This window comes from Macadamia integrifolia, chromosome 6 (genome assembly GCF_013358625.1).
Source record: "Macadamia integrifolia cultivar HAES 741 chromosome 6, SCU_Mint_v3, whole genome shotgun sequence".
NCBI classification, from domain to species: Eukaryota; Viridiplantae; Streptophyta; class Magnoliopsida; order Proteales; family Proteaceae; genus Macadamia; species Macadamia integrifolia.
Window position 1 is genome coordinate 3,395,685 of NC_056562.1, and position 15,734 is coordinate 3,411,418.

General features: G+C 45.9%; 1 long non-coding RNA gene across 1 annotated transcript; it reads left to right on the forward strand.

Annotated features, from left to right (window-relative positions):
• The first annotated feature begins 13,070 nt into the window (after positions 1-13,070).
• LOC122081326 lies at positions 13,071-15,078 on the forward strand. The gene is made up of 2 exons (XR_006141065.1): positions 13,071-13,239; positions 14,617-15,078. It is a non-coding gene; the product is annotated as an uncharacterized LOC122081326 (long non-coding RNA).
• Positions 15,079-15,734: the final 656 nt, after the last annotated feature.

The following is a 15,734-nucleotide window of genomic DNA, read 5'->3' on the forward strand; positions in this document are numbered from 1 at the left end:
ATTCAGTCAATGTGCATACGTGTGATAACCTAGCCATGCATGTGGAATAGGAATAACTGTGGAAAATGTTCGATCTTTAGCATCTAGTAGGAAGACCGGTTGAACTGGGCAAATTGGGTGCCTAATACCTTCCTAATTCTATAACTTGACATTTACCCTAAATCTTTGGACTAGACAACCTTTTGGGTCCTTTTCTCAGGAATCGGGCCCACCCCTAGGTCCTAGGCCTATAACCCTAGGTGGCGGCTCCAAACTCCATTTGTATAATCCTGATCCCCATATTGGACCATCATCAAACCCCCATCTCAAATGATGAATTTCACACTCTTGTGAAATAGGCCTCCACATATCTCCGAGAGGCAATACGATTGTGTGGGGCCCACAAGCAAAGCACATATGACATGAACCCCTCCCCTCATATGAAAAAGAAAGAGAGAGGAGAGAGGATGGGATGCAAGTCCTTTTCCCTCCAAGGGAAGAGAGACAACAGGTCATCTCCGGCCGCTACCCTCACAATGGCGACTCCACTAGGGATAACTATCAAGCTTCCAATACTAGATGCTACCTTTAAATGCAAGAACATTTTCCACCACATTTGTCTGAAAACGTGTTTGGCTAACTCTATGTTTGTAATTGTATTCACTAACCACATCATGCATAGTGCTCGAAGTGAAATTTGGCGAGGGACTCCCTATCATGCCCGCACCCTCTGGGAGGTCATTGTATGTCATGGACAGTACTCTGAGAGCAAACGATACCCACTTCTTATACAAGAGTGGAAGGTATCATCAAACGGCAAGGATGTTGTAATTGTGCCAGCACCCTCGGGGAGGTCCGCGCACTTTATGACATTCTAAGATCAGATGTGTCGTCAAACGGTGAGGATAACTGTAATTATGCCAGCACCCTCAAGGAGGTCCGTGTACTTTATGGCATTCTGAGATCGAATGATGGTTACCCTACATTACACTTTTGCACACAATCACTCACGGTTCCACCACCCCGTGGCCAATTGCTTAACCTCGTGTGTAGTCCCGACTAATGGGAAAGGAAGTCACCCCTTTGATCTCGTACCTATGGGTATATCAAAAGGATCATGTACCTTGTATATATAAATCCTGTCAAGGAAGCCTTGTTAGTCCTATTGCATCCATCGCAAGCTCGCATCATGTAGAAAATAAATGAAGAAGCTAGGAGTGCCACAAGCTAACTATAGAACTTGTTTACGATCTTGAAAAGGAACATTTCTACATTATATTCCCATCGTAAAGAATTGCTTTCTTAAGTGGGTTTCGGATAGAAGTTGTCCCTCCTCAAGAAAAAAGTCCAAATACGTGACTCGGGGGCAATCCCATCAAAGTCACGTCAAGTCTTGAGAAGTCCCGAGAAAATCAGGGGGAAGGCCACCTAGTGGGAAAAAGAATAAGGAAAGCATGACTTTATTACATGGAATGTCTTATGGGAATATTCTCGACAAATCATTTGTATGAATCTCCCGCTTATGACATTGGGTGGACCAAGGGCATCGAACCCTATCCATCCCCTATCATTAAGCGGACTAACTTTGGATGGATCATTGGTTGTTGATTAGTGAATGTGTGAACAAGGGGTTGGGAATTTAAGAATCTTAAAATAAACTTTTGGTTCAGGCACAATTCCACACCTCAATTATTCTCTGTGGTCCCTTTGGACACGTCAGGGTAATCTGTTGACTCGCCTAAGTCCAGTGTCACCTCCATCGTCTCCTTGAGACTATTTACCACCAAGTGATTATAGCCCAGTTAGTATGGATCCACACGACTCTGAATCACCTGCACAAGCCTGGGTTCATCCCGTGGAGACCTTGCAAATAGAAATGGATGAAGTCAAGAGAGGGATAGATCAAATATTGTATGCACTTCAGAACCCTCCCAGAGTTGATCCTAGGAATGAGCCGGCACCGGCTACGGGAGATGTGGAACATAATGGAGCTGCAGGTAATCATGGGAACTCTTCTTGAGTTGACTCAGGAGAACCAGAGCAAGCTCAAGCCAACCAGCCAAAGAGGAACCTCACCGTCCAAATAGTCAATAGGGAACCTACTCCAGGGTCCCTCCTACTAGGGTAATAATTAAGGATGAGGAAGAGGAATTTGTAGCAAACGTCTGCATTAAGCCTCCAAAGACGGAGAAAGAAAGGAAACTCAAAGAGCAGTTAGAGAAGTTGGAGAACATGATTCGAGCGGGAAAAAGCTCGGAAAGTCAAACAGTGGATTAAAAGGAAATGAGTTTCTTCTCCGGGGTAAGAATTTCTAAAAAATTCAAGGGGCAGACCGACAGGTTTGATGGGTCAGGAGACCCCAAGGCTCATCTCAAAGTTTTCCTTAGCATCGCCAAGTTGTGGCAACTTGTAGATAACTAGGTGGGGCAAGCCTTCATGCTAACTTTATCAGGACCAGCACTAAGGTGGCTCACACAATTGGAGTCATCCCAAAATCAGAATTGGGCAACAATGGTAAAAAGCCTTTACCAAATAGTACTCATACAATATTGAGGTGGCTATGAGGCGATGAGAGCTTGAGACATTGAGGCAGCAGCCTTGAGAAGGATTCATTGCCTTCTTGATGAGGTTTAGAGATAATGCCGCTAAGATGGCAGATCGACCTTCGGAAGCAGAGCAAGTGGAGATGTTGATAGATTATTTACCAAAGCCTTATTATGATGTTCTTTACTGCCAACATCTACAAACTTTTGATGCCTTGATAGCCACCGGCACACGGGTGGAGAACAGAATCCTAAGGGGAGCCTAGTATCAAGGATCCTCCTAAGATGTAGGGAAGAACACCAGAGTCGAACGTGGAAAGAACCCAGAAACTAATATTGTAATACCCTGCTTCTTAAACCCGGTATGATTTCGCGGTTGAATCGGTTTAACCATGCAGGAACCGAACTAGAGGGAGTTAGAGCGGGTTCCTTATGGGCTATGATGGCAAGGGTGACCCTAAACACCGGCTGGCCCGACAAGTCAGAGCCAGTGCCAGAAGAGACAGGAGTGCCCAAGCCGTGTACATGCACCTACCATAAGGCCATGTACGGATAAAATAGGTATTGTAGCTGTATATTAAGGTATATACGTATACTACATCATGTGCCAGGGGTGGGGTTCGTGCCGAGGCCCGAACTCTGTCAAAATCCCAAGTTTTGGCCCTCAGGTGGGCGGACAGGTGGGTGCACCCACCCACCTGAGTGACCCATCCATGTGCACTATTCACTTATTTAGGAATTATATATATAGCATTTATGACTTTATTTTCTTTTCATTTATGACCCCGTACGTTGGTGAGAAGAGTAAAGAGGAGAGAGAAAAGAAAGGGAAGAAGAAAGGAAGAGAAGGAAGAGGAAGAAAAGAGGGATTTCAGCGGCGCCGAAGCTTGATCTTCCCATTCCGACGCCGGAAGAGTGATCTTCAACTCTAGATCTACATTTGGAGGTAAGCAAAGTCGGATTCTTTGAACATTCACCATACCCAAGCTTAAACCCTTGATTCGAGTAGGGTTTCTTGAGATATTGTAAATCCCCTTTGAAATGATGAATCTAAGGTTTAATGGATGATTTATGTGTTGATCTTGAAGGATTTGAAGAGATATTGACAAGGTGGAAGAAGCATTGTGGGTTTGAAGTAATTTGGAGGGTTTGAAGTTGTTCTTGAGCAAAGAAGGTAAGATGGTTTCCCATTCCTTGAATCTAACCTAGATCTAGGTTAGAACCATCCTATAAGACCTTGAAGGTGTGAAGAATGGATTGGGAAAAACCCCCATTTGAATCCCCAAAGAATGGAGGAAGTTGGGAAAAAACGGTGGTTTTCCCGCCAAGACCGGTGGGTGCAACCGGTGGGCCCCTACCCGCCTGTGGGCATCCACCTGAGGGCAGGGGGGCCTTCGGGCACAACCGGCGGGCCCAACCGACGGGCCACCCTACCCGTCGGTCCTAGCAGGGGCCCCTAGCCCAACCGACGGGTGGAACCGGTGGGCCCTACTGGCGGGCCCCTACCCGCCGATCCAGACCAGTGGGTAGGACCGGTGGGCCAGACAACCCACTTGTCTGACCCACCCGTGTGGCCCCGAAGGTGATCCTTACGTCCGATTGAACCCAAATCGGACGTGTGACCTTATTTTGACGTTCTAAACATGATTTTCTCATCGAATCTTGTTGATTTTGATTCCAAATGGTGAAGTACTAACCCCCGCTTAATTATGTTAGGTTCACCAAATCCTACCCGATTCGCACCAGATCTCACCCGTACCGAACGAGAATCCTTGTACGCTACAAGTAAGTGGGGAGAGGATGTTTGGCCTTATTTCAAGGCATTGTTTGGCATTCATTTAATTATATCTAGTCTAGTCATGCCATCATGAATATGATATGTAGATTAGTCATTCCTCACATTGTTATGCATAGGTGTTATGTTTACTTTCTAAATGCCAATTGAATGAGATGTTTATATGTTGAATGTGGACATCATAGTGCATGATGCATTGATAGACTAGATGCCGTAGTCGGCTTGAAAACGAGTGCATTGGTGGCCCGTGGAATGGGACACGGAGGCACTATGCAATCGTACTATTGTCATATAGGAGCATGCGGTATTAGGATTTTCACCATCCCATGCTACGACCCTTCCCAACAGGGGTTAAGGTGTTGGGTTTTCATTTGGGGGGAAGCAGTGGTCACGGTCGTCGGGTCACTGTGGCGGTTAGATATAACGCCCGGCGGGTCATGTAGGACAGCCGACAACCCCAGTGGTACATTCAAGAGGGCCAATCGTACTGCTTTTAAATTGCTGGAGTCAGCACCTTTATTTTCAGTCATTTACAATTCTGTTGAGAGCCGGTGGACGACATTGTCTTTACTTTTCTGAGTACTCACGGTGGGCCTTCTCCGACAGCCCTATGGGCATATCGCGGGAGGGAGTTCACGGCTCGTACCCGGAGTATACGCGCACTGTGGCTTTAGCAGCACTAAAACCAAGGACTTAGTAATGTTGCTTAGGTGGATGTGATTTAAAATGTATAGCATCGCATATAGTGCATATGATTGTGGTTTGATGTGTGGACTGCTGTGTGGTCCATCTTTCTACTTACTGAGCTAGTGAGCTCATCCCACGTGTACACCCCTTTTTAGATGATTTTGCAGGTCATACATCTAAGGAGCACGGGGTGGGTCCCACAATCGAGTTTTCTGAAGAGGACTGGTGGACCCCTAAGGAGTTAGAGCACGACACTGACTGCTCGTGCGAGAGTTGTGCTGCGGGACAGCAGTTCTGAGGCCGAGCTGAGCTCCACCTTTGAGGCCGTGCTGAGCTCCACTTTTGAGGCTGAGCTGAGCTTTACTATGTGATGCCGAGCTGGGCTCATCCCTTGATGCCGAGCTGAGCTCTAGCCTTTGTTGCCGAGCCGATCTGTGTACTTTGATTATTTTGATGATTTCCTTTACATACTTGATATATGAATTGTACTTTTATTGTGTAAATATCATGCCTTCGGGCCCACATGTATATAATTATTATATCACAATTCGGGTATCAAGTATTATGGGATTATTCACAGGTAAAACTTAGTCTTCCGCTGATCTGATGAGTTTATATTAGTTGTGTGTATGCTGTGGTGGAATACAATATCTGATGATCCTGGAAGGTTTGGGTTAACCGGTGTTAACCCGGTCACTGGCCCGGTTCTGTGAGAATGGGGTGTGACAAACAACCTTCAAGGAATTCGATGTGAGGCAGGTGCCACGAGAAGAGAATGCTAGTGCAGACGTACTATCGCAGTTGGCCACCTCTAACTTCACAAACCTTGGACGATCGGTGTATTTTGAAGTGCTACCATAGCCAAGTACCGAAAGACCCCAAGAGGTATTACCCGTAGGTGAACACGGCCATAGCTGGATGGATGCCATAACTGAATACCTAAATGAAGGAACACTCCCCGAGAATAGGGATGAGGCAAGAAAAGTACGAATGAGGTCAGCATGCTTCCTTTTGAAGGACGAGATGCTGTATAAAATAGAGTTCACCGTGCCGTACCTCAAGTGCCTGAACCTCACCGATGGAGAATACGCGCTCCAAGAAGTGTATGAAGGGATATGTGGCCAACACCTGGGAGCCCGGGCCTTAGCACATAAAGTGCTGAGGCAGGGCTTGTTCTGGCCGATAATGAGGAAGGCGCAGAATCATTAGTCAGGAAGTGCGTCAAGTGCCAGATGTTCGCCCCTGTCCTCAGGCAACACTCTACTGAGCTCTCATCCCTATCAAGCCCAATACCATTTGCCATGTGGGGAATGGACATCTTGGGCCCCTTCCCCTGGCCACGAGGCAAAGGAAATTTGTGGTGGTGGCGGTAGACTACTTCACAAAATGGGAAGAGGCCGAAGCACTGGCGACGATATCCAAAAAGAATGTAAGGAACTTCTTCCAGAGGGAGGTAGTCTACCGATTTGGAATCCCTCGGGTGGTGGTAACGGATAATGGAACTCAGTTCGCCAATCCAACTTTTGGCTTGTTTTGTGATGCCCTCGGCATTGACCACAGGAAAACGTCTATCGGTTATCCATCGACCAACGGGCTGACAGAGGTAAACAACCGTACCCTGCTCCAAGGAATAAAGAAGAGACTGGATGATGCCAAAGGGTTATGGGCAGATGAGTTGTACAACATCCTCTGAGCTTTCCGCACAACTGAGAGATCGACCACCGGAGAAACACCCTTCATTTTAACTTATGGCACCGAAGCTGTACTTCCGATGGAGGTAGGGGCCGTAACCCACCGGATTCAGTACTATAATGTAGAAGAAAACGATAAAGACCCCTCGGCCAGAGCTGAAGGGAAACAGCACTTGGTGAAAATCCTACTTGTTCAGGTGGGAACTTTGACTAAGGCCGAGCTGACCTGACCGAAGGTCACCACCTTGGTTGGGAGCTCAGACCAAGGCCGAGTAGACCTGACCGAAGGTCACCCCCTCGACTGGGAACTCTGGCTAAGGCCAAGCTGACCTGACAGAAGGTCACCACCTCGGCTGGGAGCTCAGGCAAAGGCCGAGCGGATCTGACCAAAGGTCCTTACCTCGATTGGGAGTTCAGGCAGAAGGCGAGCGGACCTGATCAAAGGTCCTTACCTCGGATGGGGGCTCTGGCTAAGGCCGAGTTAACTTGACCGAAGGTCACAACCTCGACAGGGGGCTCTGGAAAAAGCCGAGCAGACCTAACCGAAGGTCCTTACCTCGATTGGGAGCTCAGGAAAATGCCAAGAGGACCTGACCGAGGGTCCTTACCTCGGTTGGGAGATCAGGTAAAGGGGCAAGGGGACTTGACCGAAGGTCCTTACCTAGGTTGGGAGCTCAGGCAAAGGCCGAGCAGACCTGACCAAAGGTCCCACCACGGTTGGGTGCTCTGGCTAAAGTCGAGCTGACCTGACCGAAGGTCACAATCTCTGTAGGGAGCTCCGACAAAAGCTGAGCGGACCTAACCGAAGGTCCTTACCTCGGTTGGGAGCTCAAGCAAAGGTCGAGCAGACTTGATCGAAGGTCACCACCTCGGTTGGGTGCTTTGGCTAAGGCCGAGCTGACCTGACCGAAGGTCCTAACCTCAGTAGGGAGAAAAATCTGAGCTGACCTAACCGGAGGTCCTTACCTCGGTTGGGAGCTCAGGCAAAGGCCAAGCAGACCTAACCGAAGGTCCTTACCTCGGTTGGGAGTTCAGGCAGAGGCTGAGCGGACCTAACCGAAGGTCACAACCTCGGCAAAGGGCTCCGACAAAAGTCGAGCGAACCTAATCGAAGGTCCTTACCTCGGTTGGGAGCTCAGGCAAAAGGCCGAGCGGACCTAATCGAAGGTCTTTAACTCGGTTGGGAGTTTAAGCAGAGGGCGAATGGACCTAACCGAAGGTCCTTACCTCGGTTGGGAGCTCTGGCTAAGGTCGAGCTGACCTGATCGAAGGTCACAACCTCAGCAGGGGGCTCCGGTAAAATCCGAGTGGACCTAACCTAAGGTCCTTACCTCGGTTGGGAGCTCAGGTCAAGGCCGAGTAGACCTGACTGAAGGTCCCACCTCGGTTGGGTGCTCTGGATAAGGCCAAGCTAACCTGATCGAAGGCCACAACCTCGATAGAGAGCTTCAGCAAAAGCCGAGCAGACCTAACCGAAGGTCTTTACCTCGGTTGGGAGCTCAGGCAAAGGCCGAGCAGACATGACCGAAGGTCACCACCTCGGTTGGGTGCTCTGAAAAAGGCCGAGCTGACCTGACTTGACCTGATCGAAGGTCACAACCTCGGTAGGGAGCTCCGGTAAAAGCTGAGCGGACCTCACCGAAGGTCCTTACCTCGGTTGGGAGCTCGGGCGAAGACTGAGCAGACCTGACCGAAGGTCTTTACCTCGGTTGGGAGTTCAGGCAAAGGTCGAGCGGACCTGACCGAAGGTCCTTACCTCGGTTGGGGGCTCTGGCTAAGGCCGAGCTAACTTGACCGAAGGTCACAACCTCGGTAGGGGGCTCCGAAAAAAATCGAGCGGACCTAACCGAAGGTCCTTACCTCGGTTGGGAGCTCAGGAAAAGACTGAGCAGACCTGACCGAGGGTCCTTACCTCGGTTGAGAGCTCAGGCAAAGGCCGAGCAGACCTGAATGAAGGTCGCCACCTCGGTTGGGTGCTTTGGCTAAGGCCGAGCTGACCTGACCGAAGGTCACAACCTCGGTAGGGAGCTCCGGTAAAAGTCGAGCGAACCTAACCGAAGGTCCTTACCTCGATTGGGAGCTCGGGCAAAGGCCGAGCGGACCTAACCGAAGGTCCTTACCTCTATTGGGGGCTCTGACTAAGGCCGAGCTAAACAGACCGAAGATCACAACCTCGGTAGGGGCTCTGGTAAAAGCTGAGCAGACCTATTCGAAGGTCCTTACGTCGGTTGTGAGCTCAGGCAAAGGCCGAGTGGACCTTACTGAAGGTCCTTACCTCGGTTGTGAGTTCAGGCAGAGGCCGAGCAGACCTGACTGAAAGTCCTTACCTCGGTTGGGGGCTCTGGCTAAGGCCGAGCTGACCTAACCAAAGGTCACAACCTCGGTAGGGGCCTCCGACAAAAGTCGAATAGACCTAACCGAAGGTCCTTACCTTGGTTGGGAGCTCAGGCAAAGGCCGAGCGGACCTGACCGAAGGTCCTTACCTCGGTTGGGAGCTCAGGTAAAGGCCGAGCAGACCTGACCGAAGGTCACCACCTCGGTGAGGTACTCCGGCTAAGGCCGAGCTGACCTGACTGAAGGTCACAACCTTGGTTGGGAGCTCGAGCAAAGGTTGAGCGGACCTGACCGAAGGTCCTTTCCTCGGTTGGGGGGCTCAGGTCGCAGCCGAGCAGACCTGACCGAAGGTCACCACCTCGGTTGTGGGCTCATGCAAAGGCCAAGCTGGCCTGACCAAAGGTCCTGGTCGCAAGCAAAACTAAAGCCGGAGCAGAAGGAATAAGGCCTAAGGGACGCATGAATGAGAGAAAACGACGAAAAACTTGATTCGTCCCACAGGAAGAGCCTCCTGGTGAGAGTAAGGGGGCTACTGATACAACCAAATTGATTGCCCAATAAGATAAGGACACGTGGTATCTACGGAAATGACACGTGTCGCTCACCTGATAGAGGCTGCAAGGAGTCTGACTGCGTCAACCGCGTGAAGAGAATATTCTCCACGAAGGGGATAAGACGTATCCGAGTAGGACTCGAATAGGAAAGGAGGCGGACCTGAGGACTCCTCCAAGGAAAAGAGAAATCCTAAACCGTAAGGACTATAAGAGAGGCCCGAGCAGAGGAAAAAAGGTAAACAGAAAAACCCACACCATTACCCTTGTGAAAAGTTGTGCGGCTGATCTCCAACTTGGATGTCGAAGGACTAACCCTGGATAAACATCCGAGCCTCTGCCTTCTGTATTTGTGCAGGATCAGCTCATATGGATTTTCAACAGCAACAACCACCACCACTACCACTATATCTGGTGGTGCCGCCACAAAAGACACAAACAAAGGCATCATTAGTCAATCATCAGCAGCCTCTTCTACTAGGGTTTCCTGACCATCTTGCACAACTCTGCCTCTCCCTTTCTCTTTATACCCTCTTCTATTCCTCCTCTGCTGCCCTACTGCTCTGCTGCCATCACCACCACCACTGACGCCATCACAAACATCTTCCTTTGAAACCAGTCTCAACACCTAAATCAAATGCGGTCCAATCCTCTTCTACCTTTGTTGCTTGTTCCAAAAAAAGTGACACACAAGGCATCGGAAACCTTAAAATTCATAAAAAGTTCACCTATAAGAGTATGGCAATGGCTCCTATTGTAGAGTTCTTATTAGGGCCAACTTCGTAACTCCTCACTTTGAATTTCCGTTTGTAGGAAAACCCATCTTCAACCAAGCCACCACTAGGTCGATAACGACCATGACCACTTAACCTCAGGGGATTGCTTTGGTTCTTTGTCCAAGATCATCGATTTTGCAAGAGAATCCGATGATAACCGTAAGTTCCTTGCCGAGACAGATGGTATCGTTTCAACCATAGTTGGCATTCTGGGTAATAACGCCGATACGAAGATCTTCGAACAGTCCATGTGGGTTTTGGACGTAATTCTCATGGATTACAAAGATGAGTAGCTCATGAGATTAATCCTGAAGGGCGACCGTGATTTCATGTCTTCCATTCTTCTGGTCCTTCGGAAGGGAAGCTTGGATTTCAAAATCGCATCAATCTGATTTTGGAAGCCATAGCCGTGGACCCAAAATCTAAACTTTTGATCGCCAAGAAGGAAGGTGTCTTACTCGAACTGATGCGTTTTTTGAGCCTCGTGACGGATGATTTGACGGCCATGACAATTGAAGCTGGATTATCTTGCTTGATTTCGGTATCTATGCAGCGGCGGATCAGATTATAGATCGTGAGACTTGGGGTAGTCCAAAGTGTTGGGGAAATTGCTCCAACGACCTGATTTTGGAGCCTCTATAGTTGAGAAGGTTTTGAAGTTACTAAAGATGGTGTAAACCTGCATGGAAGGTCGCACTTTTGGGTTCACTTAGATGAAACATTGATTTGCTTTATGTAAAGCAAGGGTGGTGATCCACATCCCCTGTAAAAGATTTTAAAAAATTGATTTTACACCTTTTCATGGCCTTTTATTGTAATCTTTGCACATTGTTCATTGTACAGATGAAAGAACGAAGTTGGAATTGGTCCACCAAATTCAGGAACCGCCGGTCAGTATTGGAATACGTCGATGCTCCTCCCGAAGCCTTCCTCGGTTCTAAACGTCGGTGGGATTAATCAAAGTTTGCGACGCCATGAGTGGTGGAGAGATGGAAACGCAGCGATGAAGAAAGGAAAAAGGCCAATCGCGATGAAGATCTTCAGTTTAGCCTTTTTAGAACTTAAGGCTTAATTCATATAGGAAGGGTAGTTTCAACAAAAAATGACATGTTTAAATGATGATGTCATTACTTAATAAGGCTATCTAACAGAAGGGGTGCGATTGAAAGCATCTTCAAACTACAGGGGAGGGTGTTAATATATATGAAAATATGTGGGGGAACTTGATATTAAGCCATAGTTCAAGGAGAGGAGTGCAATTTCCTTTATTAAAAAAAAATCATTCATATTAATGCTCCAGCAGGTCCCATAAGCTGGTGTGAGACAACTTAGGATTTAGATCCTCTCCAGAAGGTCGCCCGAGAGTAGGGATGTTAATTCTGAGTCCACATCGATAGGTCCAACTGAGCTTGGCATGTTTATGGCCCAATCTAGACTGGCCCGATTAATAAATGTGGCAGGCTTAAACGGGTATTCACGGTGCAGGTAGCTAGCCTGTCGGGTGCTCGATCGAACCGACCGACTGTAGGCCCAACCTGAACTGACTCATTGTATAGCCCAACCTTGACCCCCTTTATTAAAAAAACAACAATAATCTCATATCATTTCTCTTCTTTATTAAAGATTTGGATCACCTTCTACTATGATTATTTTTGCATAAAACTATAGTGATTTAATGTTCAAATTGAACAATTATGGCCTCCAATCTACTAAAGAAAAGAATTTTAAGGCAGACACATTTAGATTCCATTTAGATTTAAATAGGTCTATAGCCCAATTAAGGTTCGGTTATGGCCCGTTTAAGATAGCCCGAATAATGCCCAACTCCGAGCAGCCCGATTATAAACCGTGCCATGCCCCCTAAACGTAGGCCTTTTTACTTAAACGGGCGTTCACAGTGTAAGGTTTTCAAATGGTCAAGCCCGGCTAGGCCTAACCGAACCGACCCAACCCGAACGATTGACAGCCCTACCCGAGAGAGACCATGTTTCTCTCTCCTATTTGTATCTTGATGATCTCTCTCCAGCCAATGGATCTAAATTGGTCATGTGACTAAATAGCGATCACTTGCCTATTTATTATGGGGAAAAGAATTCATTGGTTACGTCCTCTACACCCAAACACAGTTAGGTGTGAAAAGACAACATTGTCCCCTAACCCGTGTTCTACAATGTCTATACCTATCCTTCCATTGGCCTGCATGCTGGCATAATAGCCATGCGACTAGGGACTGTTCAATTGCCCATTCATTATGTGAGAGAAAAGACTTTTTTCAAGATTGTAGGGTTGCATTATATTGATGCTTCTACGTGCGTTTCCATTGAAAAAATATTCTCTAATTAATTTGGGGTCTATTAGTGATCTAGGAGCTGAAAGGACCTAAACACATATCCCTAGGTCCTCCCAACTCGATATCACTAATAAGATACCCAATTAATTAGACAAGGGCCACATCCGCTTCCATTGGCCCTACACTACTGGAAGGCCACATTTCTATGCTGACAAGACCTGAACACATATCGCTAGGTCCTCCTAGATATCACTAATAAGATACCCAATTAATTAGAGGAGAGTCAAATCCACTTCCGCTGGCCATACGCTACTGCAAGACCACACTTCTGTACTGAAATGACCTGGTCACATATCACTAGGTCCCCCAACCCGATATCACTAATAAGATACCCAATTAATTACAGAAGAGCCAAATCCGCTTCCGTTGGCCCTACGCTATTGCAAGGCCACACTTCCCGACAGAGAAATTCGACAAAACGTGTACGCCATCGGTTTATACAGCGAATCTGCTGCGACGCTTTAAAAGCGGGAGGGCAAGATTTTCGGAGGCTCTCAGTTAAAGCCAATTTTCTCGCTCGCAAGTCACACAAGGTTCGATCCATTCAACTATTCTCTCTCTCTCTCTCTCTCTCTCTCTCCCTCTCTCCCTTTTTTTCTTCTCTTCTTCTCTTCTTCTCTTCTTACTTCTCTTGAAGCAGATTTCTTCCATGTTTTGATTTGTCGGAAGTGATCGGTTCTTGTTTTCGATCTGTTATTAGTATTACTATTTCAGATTTTTTTCCAATATTTTTTGTTTAGGGTTTTTGTGGTTTAGTTCTTGTGTTTTTACTTGATTCCGATCTTAAAATCTCCTTTATCTGTTTCTACTTCTTTCTGTGTTCATCTATTTATTTGCGTATTTAGTTTATATATGTATTGAATATGTGTATATGTTGGTGAAACCGGTAGAAATTTTAGCTAAATTGGACATATTTGGATCAAACAAAGATGGAAAAAAAAGGTTTTATAAGAATCAACCGATTTGGTTCCTGTTTCTGTGACGTCTGAAATTTAAACTAAAGAACATTATCTCTATCATGTATCGAGTTTTTAGTATACGCTTGATGTGAAAGAAGAGAAATATGTTTTTGGGAAATCTCCTAGAAGAATAATGCAATGGGAATTAAGTAGTTATTTACGATTTCAAGTTGTAGTTATTGTTGTTAATGGAATTTGGGCATACTCGAATCACTGTTGTTATGTTAATAACATTTGATGTAGATGGCAATAACATGGTTGGGCTTTGACTTCCCCCTGTCATGACAAACAGCTCGATTGTTATCTCAAGAACATGTTTAATAGGCCCAGTGCATATTCACTTAGGGTCTGTGTTACTTAATGCTTATATTCCAGGTATGATCATGTAGAAAAAGAACCCTAAAACAATGCAGAAAACGAATGAAAATGGAAAACAACAATCACACAGTGAACACAACATTTAAAGCTTGGAAATGGGAAACGAATGAAAGGATCTTGTTTGGAAACCTGAAATTCGAAACTGAAACGTGACTTCAAAGAGCTAGTCACAATGAGGAAACCAAAGTTTTCAAGATTCCATTTCCCTGTTCTTTTGAAGTCTCAATATTGCAAATTGAATGTTGTACAGTGTGTTGGTACTTTTTTGAATGTCAATTGTTGTTCTTGAGATGAGTTGAATGACCTAAATGATATTTCCATTGCCTCCACTATTAAATAACGGAAATTCTGCATTTGTCCGTTATCAAATTAACTTTGTTATGATTCCAGAGATGCATTTGCATGGCACATCACATTCGCATTCGTCGGATTGTTTTCATGACTGGTTCTGCTGCCATCTCACTATCTCAGACGTGTGTATGTCATGTGTATGTTTTTAACATAAATGCGTGGTTCCATGTCTCTGTGTTTTAACTAATTATCAAAGGGAATAATGGGGTTTGAAATTTGAAGGAGGAAAACGTCAAAATTTTATGGACACCAAAGTACCTGACAAGGGGGTTTCTCAGGAGCTGACTCGTGAGTCGCTTATTGCTATCTCACAGTGCATGCCGGATACAGTTCTTGCTTCGAAGCACCCATCTGAATCAAACGGCACAAATGCAGTTGAGTTGAAAGAGAGTGACGCAGCTGAGAAGTATAGGTCTAAGCTGATCTCTATTTCCTACACAGATACCGAAAACTCTCCAGCTGCATTGGGGAACCTTGAGGTTTAGTTGGGATTATGGTTCTCTTTTGATGGGAACTACTTGTAATATTAAACTTGTATGGTTTGTTGTTTTCTAGAACTACTTGTGTCAAGTGGATGGTGCTACCATCAATGTCTGGTTGATGCTCTGTATACTTCTTCTGATGTCAACATAAACAGGGAAATAAAAGTTTGTTAATCTAATAGAGTGATGGATGTTGTGTTTACACTGATAAAGCTTTCTTGTGGCCAATGAATGAATTAGATCTCAATTTTTGTTTGCTATCTAATTCCTATTTCCTTAATTTACGTGGTTGTTGTTGAATTTGTTCTGGCTTATATATGCTAGACTCTGAAAGCAATACTTCAGTAGCGTTTCCTTACATGTTTAGTTTCATTTTTCCCTTTTCAACTACCAATATCTTTGTCTGATATTTAGTTGATATGCTGACTTTGTGTGTGCTATCTTCTTGAAATGTTCATGTGAGCACAACACATTAATTGCAGTAATAAGGCTTTCCAAATATGAATATTGGTGGGGGGTAGGGAGAATCTAGGCTTATGACTACTGTTGTGTTTATGGTCAGCTCTATGATGCAAGAAAAATTCTTGGTGGTCTTTCCATGATAAAGTTTGGCTCTTTTGATTGGGAGGTATCCAACTAACTAGAGACAAATATTTTCAAATATCTATCCCATTTTGGTCTGTTCCAATGGTAGAATTGAGGACACTTCCATACCCTTCTGGTTTGCAAAATAATTATAAATTCCTAAATAATTCCTGAAATGCTTGGTTTCATTCTGGCTTTGAACGTGATGAAGAACACAGCTCAAAACTAGTAATTTTATAAATTGTCAGTGACAGAAAACTGGACCTTTTGGTT